We start from the raw sequence: 8,624 nt of genomic DNA, 5'->3' as shown, positions 1-8,624 counted from the left end.
ATGTTACCCTGTAATCCAGGATAAAACATCATCCATGGGATTCTATTCATATCCTCTCTGGAATTCCATCCCTCAGATGATTCAGTGAACCTTTTGATGAATCTCTCTACTTTAATAACAAAATTATGGTGATTTATAACAGAGAAGAAAAGCTATAGTTTCATCACCTGTTTACCAAGTTTCCATAATACTGAAACAGTGAATATCTGTGTTCCTGGAATGGAACCCTGTGATGCACCTACATTTAGATGTCACAAATAAATGAACAATGTAGACTGTAAAACAGACAAAGCAGTCTGTGATAATTAGGGTGACAGGGGTGTTGTGGTGTCTGTCTGCAGCCACAGGGGTCACCAGTCCATCACAGGACACACACCATCCATGCATCTGCCCATTTATCTGTAGCCAGCTGAGGGTCATGCCCCTCCAGGGCGACTTTCTTATCAATAAATGAATGGGTCAGTCCTCTCAAAGGCGTCATGTGACAGTTGCGCTTTCAAAGTCACATTCACACAAACTCACATGAAGTGCTTTTAGGGTCCACTCTCACCAAGGACACGTTGTGAAGCTCGCAGCAGGAGTCAAATCCTGTGATTGCAGGACAATCAAACCCCCGATCGTCCTCAGGACAGGACACTCCCTGTGCGAGCGTGTGTCGGAGTGGTGCTGACGTTGCTGCAGAGCTTCATCATAGAATGTCAAATTGAGCCTCCTCTCAAAAGTGTCCTCGATCACTGTGAAGAACGTGGAGAATGTGGTACAATTTGGAGTTAAGTCATTTTCTTCCGCCTTTTCAGTCCATTCACACCAGAGTGGACGGTGGAATCGAATGTGGGCACACTGTCGCTGCGTGATTTTGCTCTTGTTGGTACCTGAATGAAAAACAACTCTTACATCAGTCGTGTCTGCGGCCACAATTTTTCTTTTTGTTGTTTTTATTTAAAAGTGCACGACAAAAGTCACCCAGTGGCCCACCGTTGACTGTGTGATCAGTTAATTTGCATGTAGCTGCATTAATTGGCTGCTTGTTTACAGCAGCCCAAGGTCACTGTGATCACCCAGCTAGACATTAATCATTTTGCATTGTTCAGCCATGATAAGCTGTTCTTACTTATCGCCACCATCATTAAAGTCTGCAACACACTAAAGGATTTTACTCCACTTTTTGAGTGAAGGGTTCTTTCCTATGATGTGCACGAATGAGCGAAACTCTGCGATCTGGAACATAATCTGTATATTTTCTGTGTACCTGGCCCGGGGCTGTAATTGGACTTCCTGCAAGCAAAACTGATTCATCCTCCCTCAGTGTAAGGAACTCGTGGTCTGTATAATCATCAAGGACATGCTGAGGGCATGCACAATGCTATTAACATGCTCTCCTCACACTCCAGTACTGTTTTCACACTGAAATTTGAGGGATTTTCAAGTGCGGATTGACCCGCGCTTGTTGGCATTGTGGCCAACTTCACATTGTAGCAGCTGGGGGTCTGATGTTCTACTGAGAGGGGCTGGCAGTTTTTTCCTGTCTCTCATTAAACACTTCTGCACACTGCCACACTGCGAGGTAAACGGGGTGAGGTGTTCTTCTGCACGTTACAATTTTGTTCCTGAAGCAACGTGTACACACTCGGCACTGATTGACCGAAATCGAGGTCTAATGCTGAGATCAAGGACACAATGGAGGACGCTGACGAAGAGCAGCAGAAAACACATTTTCAAGATTTGAAACACAAAAAAATGTTGTGATTCCCAAGAAGTAACTTCCGAGGAAGCTTTGTGCTCATAATAACTTGATGTTTGACAAAGTGTAAATGAACTTAGACCAGAGGAGGGCAGAGGGCACCGGTGGTGCAGCTACCTGACAGCGGGAGGTACTTGGGGGAGGGAGGGGGGGGGTTGCTGAATATCTCTAAGTACTAAGCACTCTGTTGCACATGTACAGTTTTAAATTCTTCTTCCTCAATACTCATAAGGCTTTTTATGGGTGTAATTATGCCTGAAAATAATGTTCCCCAAAGTGTTAACATGGAACAGTTAATAATCATAGAATTGTATATTTAATAACAGTCTAATGACCACTTTATAAGAAATACCCTTGAAAAGCTAAGAGATAAAATTCAAATTCAATATTATTTCAACTGGGGATAATAAGGAAGAGAGGGAATAGGAAGAAGCGTAGCCATTCACTCCCTCCTGCAGTCTCCATGAGAGTCTCTTCTGATTTCACCACATTGTGACTGAAACAAACCAAAATCTGATCTCACGGAGCGGGTCAAGTTGTTGGTTCTGCTGAGTGGTGTGAAGACTGAAAAAGACAGTGTTGCCCTCTTAAAGTAGACATTATTCCTCTTCCTTACTTTTGCAACTTAATCCATTCCAGGACTTTCTTTTCAGCTCAAAGCATAAGCACGAAATGATTCAGCGTGACCGTAAAACAAGACACTACTCACCACTCTGTGCTGATCAATGACGTCATCTTCATGAACTCTGACCTCCCAGTAAAGAAATGAAATGTATTTGTCTGTATGTAGTTGTAAAATGTATAAAATGTCACACAAAAGAAATACACAAGAGAGGAGGAGGAGAGGAGAGGAGAGAGAGAAGGAGAGGGAGAGGAGAGGAGAGAAAGAAGGAGAGGGAGAGGGAGAGGGAGAGGGAGAGGAGAGGAGAGGAGAGGAGAGGAGAGGAGAGGAGAGGAGAGGAGAGGAGAGGAGAGGAGAGGAGAGGAGAGGAGAAATTTGAAATTCTAAAATGGAAAACTCAACTTTCTAAGTCCCCCCTCCACTAAAAAAGTGTTGCCAAACCTTTTTTTTGGGCTGTAAACAGCGAATCTCTTGGTGACAGGAAGCGGCTGAAATCTTTAAAAATGAAACGTGTCCAGGAGATGATTCACCTTCGGTTAGGGTTGCCATGGTGGTAGAAAATATGGAATTTTCCCATATTTCGAAACTAAGAGATGAACAAACATCTTTGTTCTGTGTGTTTGAATATCCATGTTATTATAAATCGGGGCAGTTGCGATACCAATGAGACGCCGCCGTGTTTCTCTGTCACTGTTGCTACCAGAAGGCAGATCTCTCAGCCAATAGAAAGTGAGCTCAGTGTTGCTAAGATACGCCTGCGACGCTACCCAGACAAGTGTGGTGGAATCACTGAGGTTAAATAGTCTCAGGAGACAGGAGGCAACCACAGAGGAAGGAGATGCTTCAGAGGAGTCAGGGAGGACTTTCAAAGGTTAGTATTCCTCCGGGAATCTCCAGGGGAGCAGTGACAGGTAAAGGAATGGAAATGTGAAAGCATAGCTATTATTAATCACATGCACTTCACTACTTTCCCATTCATAAAATGATTGTCTGGAGGCTACTAAAAACGTTCACTTTTATTTAGAGCTATGACAAAACCATGTTTGTTTGTTTTTTAAATTGATGCTGTATATCCATAAAATGCCCCCATCTGTTGCACTTTCGACATGATTAAAACCGTTCGCCTTGATGTTTGTAGGCTTGGTTAGTAGCAGCTAGCATTAGCACAAACAGCAAGTTTATGGTCCTCTTAAAGCAGACGTGACTCATCTCCTTCACTTTTGACTTCACTTTAGTCAACCCACTTCTTTTTTGTGTGTTTGTTTTCTTAGCTCAAGCAAAATGAACTGAACTCAGCGCAAAAACAAGACACTAAACATCATCATGAACTCTGACCTTTCAGTAATGAAGGTGACAGTAGTATTAAAACAAAAATTAACACACATTATTTATTTCTTGAATACATAGTTTTATAATCTCTCTGCCTTTGAAATGATCAAATGGAAAATTCACCTTGACAAATTCCTCCTAGGTCCAAACACGAGCCAAAACCATCATAAATCACCGAAATTGAAATTAAACCACAAAGTCAACATTTACAAGACAGAAAACAAACACTGATTTCACTACTGAAAAAAGAGAAGAGAAGACTTGCTCTTTTTCGTTCAGTAGTTTCCCACCCGAGGCGCGTCGATCTGATGTTTGATCTGATGACCTGCTCTCAACAACGGATTTTATTGTCAACCTAAGTCACGAGTGTGTGGAGCAGCTGTTGGAACAATGTTAGCTTCAAAGTGTAAAACCAAAAAAAAGCAAAATGCAATCAGCAACATCAGTAACTAACATTGGCAACAGTCATAAAATGACCACCGTATACAGCAGCGCGACCAAAGGTGATGCTCAGGACCACAGACCTCAACTGAGGAGCAGAGAGGGAGGACAGAAGGTTGTTTTTCCACATGTTATGTGAAATATACACTTACATACTATCACAAATGGACTCCAGTCTGGTGCAGCAACGAGGAGCTAAGTGAATAGAATTAACAGTTTGCTAAGTGAATATCCAGCATAAGAGGAAGGATCCAGCAAACTGATAATTCTGATTTCATCTTTTGTTAAAGAGCACAAAGAAAGACCTTAATGACACATTTACGGATTGATTAACATTTCCTGTAGTGCAAAAGATAAAACACGTGATGGCTTGAGCACTGATTGGCTTTGTACCCTGGTCTTCCTTTCGTTCCCATTAATTTATATTTCTACACCGAACAAAGAGAAAAATTTGTATTCTCTCCAAGGTAGTTTTCTCTGTCAACTGGACTGCGTTTCTTCTCTTTGAAGATGTTTCGCCCTCTATCCAGAAGGCTTCTTCAGTTCTGAACTCGCTGGGGACCGAGCTTGAAAATACAGCCCCTGTGGCCCATTGGCATGGTAATTATCTGAGTGGTCACCTGAGAGTCGTCGGCAGGGTCGTTCACCTAGCTTCGGTTGAGGTGTTTCCCCTTTATCTGCTGGCTCACGCGGTGGTGAGTCACCAGGTCTCCTTCAAAGATGGATGATTGAGAATCTACACAGACATTTGCATTCTAGTGCAAACCTGAATAGGTGTCATTATAAACAACACTTGGTTTGAAATGTTTCAAGGTCTCCCTCACCTCTCTTTCCCTTTGGAAGTAGTAGACCAACATGTGCCTGTCTGTTTTCTTGACTAGCCTACAGTGGATCTTCCAGTCTGTTGGGAAATTGTATTCATTCACTATACTTGTCTTTGCTGGTGGCAAAAGAAGCACTCGCTAGCAAAGATTAGCCATTACATTTTGCTTTCATTTACACTTCAAAGCCGAATGCCAAGGCTGCTCTTAACCCCACCCTACAGGACTTTCACACCCAGATATCAATTATGTGTCTTTGCATCCCCTTTGTCTTGATCTTTTTCTGTTTTTCTGTTCTTTCACTCCATTGACGTAATACACTTAAGGCTAGCACGGTGCGGCATGAGGGGCAGCAGGAATGAGAATCCAAATGAAATGCAGTTTTTCACTAGGAGAAATTGTTCTGGGAGGATGTAAAAGCGACACGGAGGGTAACTCGCCACTCTCAAGTCCGTGTCTGCAGGACAATCGATGAGGATTTAAGGTGGAAAGAGTCGGCAAATGCATCAATTCGCAATGGATAGTTTTAGGTCTACCGAGAGGAACCTATCATTTTCTGAGGATATTATTGTCTACCCAGCTCATGAATGGTGCAGGAGATCATGCATCACCTTCACAAAGAAATGTGGGGCATCTTTAACCTCTTCCTCTCACAGGTTAAGTAAAATGTATGAGTATAAGACATTTACAACAAGTTTCAATACAATAAGATTCAGCCAGAACAGCACAGGGAACATCCGGGGACAATGACACTGACAAAAAGACAATAAAACATTCCAAGGAGGAAGAGACCTCATCCAAAAATCACATGCAGTTAGCTTAGCGTAAGCTACCAAAAGCGAGCCCGAAACAGGTGTGACTTAAAGATTTAAAACCAGCCACAGATGTTTCGGATTTCAATTCATTTGGTAAACAGGTCTGCCGCCTTGGAGCAAACACACAAAAAGCAGAGTCCCCTTCCTGTACCAGACAAGACTGGAACGTCAAGAACTGTTCTGAGCTGGGAAAAGCTACCACAGCTTTACCACACCGTTTATCTGCTTGTCAAAATTTAGCATGGCGTCAAACAAAAGTCCAAGGAGTAACCTCAGTTTTGCCCTTCTTTAATGAAGCTGTGCGTCATCCTGCAGTCACTGAGCACGGTTCTAGAGTACTGACTACCAAGGGATAGAGCAATATACATTTGCAGATCATCGGCATAGCGAAGAAATTAGATATACTTTTGAATAATAGAACCAATAAGGAAAGTCGTTGAGCGATGTCCGGGTGATTCCAACAGAGACACGGAAGGATTTCAACAGCATCACAACTCAAACAATTCTTTCTCACAGATGCGACCTTTCACAACAGAGAACAATTCTGGTGTTGTTGCTTCTTACTTTTGGGACTTTGTTAGCCTGCAAGCACACGTGGGATAAGTCACATGGTGAATTATGCTTCCACGTAAAAAACTCGTGAGTTTATTTTTTTTAAAAAGGCTTCAACACTGAGTTTACCTGGAGATGGGTTTCACTCTGTACTTGTTATCATGGTGATATAGATGCTGTGGGTGCTGGGAGCTACAGCCAGCACGGGTGTGCACGAGCGAGCCCGTGTGAAAGAGAGTAAGTGGGGGCTGAGGGGGGTGGGTGCTGTTGTGTGTAGAATGTGTGTAGAAGACAGGGATTTAAGCAGAGAGGCAGAGCGGCGGAGAAGGCACTGTGGGGGGAGAGCGCGTGAGCTGCAGACTGTCAGAGAAGAGGAGCAGAGACCAGCGGCACGTCTGAATCCATCGGTTCCCTCTCGGATCTCCCGGAGCACAGCTGTTCAGCCGCCGCCTCCACTGGTGGCGCCACGTGCCAGGGTCCCAGGGGCGTGCACAAGCCCGTTTTCACCTGCTCCTGGTGCTGCTGTGAAGATTTGGCCACTTTCGCTCTGGATTTGACAAGACACCCATGATCCCCAGCCAACTCTGGCATACCTTCTCATTACGGTAAGCAGGGAAGAGCAGGGAAGAGATGATCATAGCTCCAGCCTGTGGTTCTGGGACTCCTGTGGGCACTGGAGGAGGACTAAGTGTGCGTTTCCCAGCCTCGTTACTGGTTTTGTCTGTTGCTGGCACTTGCATCCATGTGACTGTCTTATCTTTGCTTTGTGACACATCCTTGACCTTCTTGCCTGACATTAGAGGGACATTAAGTGTCCATTCGTTTACAAGCTTTTTTTGTTTGGAAAAATAACTCTATGCTGGTCAGGTGACTCTCCTCAGCAGTGCATAATAATTGTACCATTAATTCTACACTTCACCACCCTCGTGGTCAATGTGGCTCTCTGTGTTACCTTGGGAAGCTCACACTCACTGAGCTGAAAGTCATAAAACACGTTATGTCATTGACTTTCCTCAATATTTGCTCAACACCCAAATGTGAACTCATGCGTCTCCTGCTGCATTTATTTTTTTTGAAATTTGTGCCGGACGTAGCCGCATTAACATTAAAGCCAAAAGAGACGAGGTCATCGGTCCCGTCCTCGTTATTTCTTAGGGTCACTTGACTTAAGCTTTTTTACGCTTTCCATGAGTGAAAAATGTGAGCTGCAAAAGCTGCACGTTGAGTCATAAAAGTGATCGTCGTTTATCGAGACATGTTAAGTCGCGTTGTGCCGCTGACACAATAATCAGACAATCAACATAAGAAGTAACAGAGCCTCTGCCACGTGCTGTCGACGGCATCGCCGTGGAAAGTTGCTTACCCCAGATGCTAATTTCTCCGTCATTCACGCGGCGCTCACGAAGCAAAAAAAGCAATCGCTAATTCAGCACAGTTGGGAATTACGCAACACTGTGACCCATGCAGAGCTGAGGTGGTCGCAAGTCACTGTTAGTTAATCAAGCGTTTCATTTCTGCAAAATGAAAAAAAATATGCCTTTTTCTTGTGTGTAGCAGGTTTGATGTCCCATTATGAGCTGACTGGTTTTGAGAAATAACCGTGATGAAACACGGAGTCATCAGATGAGGTTCTGACTGGTGAGAGTAAATAGAGAATCCTTTAACATCACGTCCTGCAGCCTGAGGGTGCGGTACTTTTGAAGCACGCCGCCTCCCTTTTATTTATCCTTTCACTTTTTGATGAGGGTGACAGACCGAGCCCTAAATTAATTACAATAATGGAGGAGATGAGAGGAGAAATTTTGATGACTCTTCCCATCCGGAAGGTGATGTTTTATTGGGACGACAGTGTTCATGCTCAAGGTTGGATCGTGCACCTCATGTGCTGTTTCCTGATGGCGCCTTGTGTGTTTTCTTTGTTCCTGGTGTTTAAGGGAGGTGGTGGAAGGGTAAAGAATGAGTTGTATGGATTCATTTACAAATGACTATGAAGGACGTTACAACAGTGCAACCGCGATCAATGATCACGGACAGGGATTAACGGACAGCGGGTGTTCATGCCGCCAAATACGTGCACCCATTCACTCTTGCACATCCACACATCTATCTTAGTAGACATTCCCCAGCTCCCTCTAACTCTATTCATCCCAACTAACTCCCACACCCTGACCCCGACCTATAAGCCCAATTCTAACCTCAACCTTCAAACCTTGTCTTAACCTTCAACCAGTCCTTTGAAGTCTTGGTACCAAGCAAACATGGTCTTATTTTGCTAGTAGAACGAGGACAGACACACACATACA

At 43.9% G+C, this 8,624-nt stretch overlaps 1 protein-coding gene across 1 annotated transcript in view; it reads left to right on the top strand.

Moving 5' to 3' along the window:
* The first annotated feature begins 6,663 nt into the window (after positions 1-6,663).
* The window catches only part of opn7b (opsin 7, group member b), a 24,259-nt gene continuing 22,298 nt past the window's right edge, over positions 6,664-8,624 (top strand). Inside the window, exon 1 of the mRNA XM_003963359.2 lies at positions 6,664-6,926. The gene's annotated coding sequence lies outside the window, so the exon portion shown is untranslated. The remainder of the gene's footprint in view (positions 6,927-8,624) is intronic.

This window comes from Takifugu rubripes, chromosome 3 (genome assembly GCF_901000725.2).
Source record: "Takifugu rubripes chromosome 3, fTakRub1.2, whole genome shotgun sequence".
Classification (NCBI taxonomy): Eukaryota; Metazoa; Chordata; class Actinopteri; order Tetraodontiformes; family Tetraodontidae; genus Takifugu; species Takifugu rubripes.
This window is presented reverse-complemented; position numbering and strand designations above follow the sequence as displayed.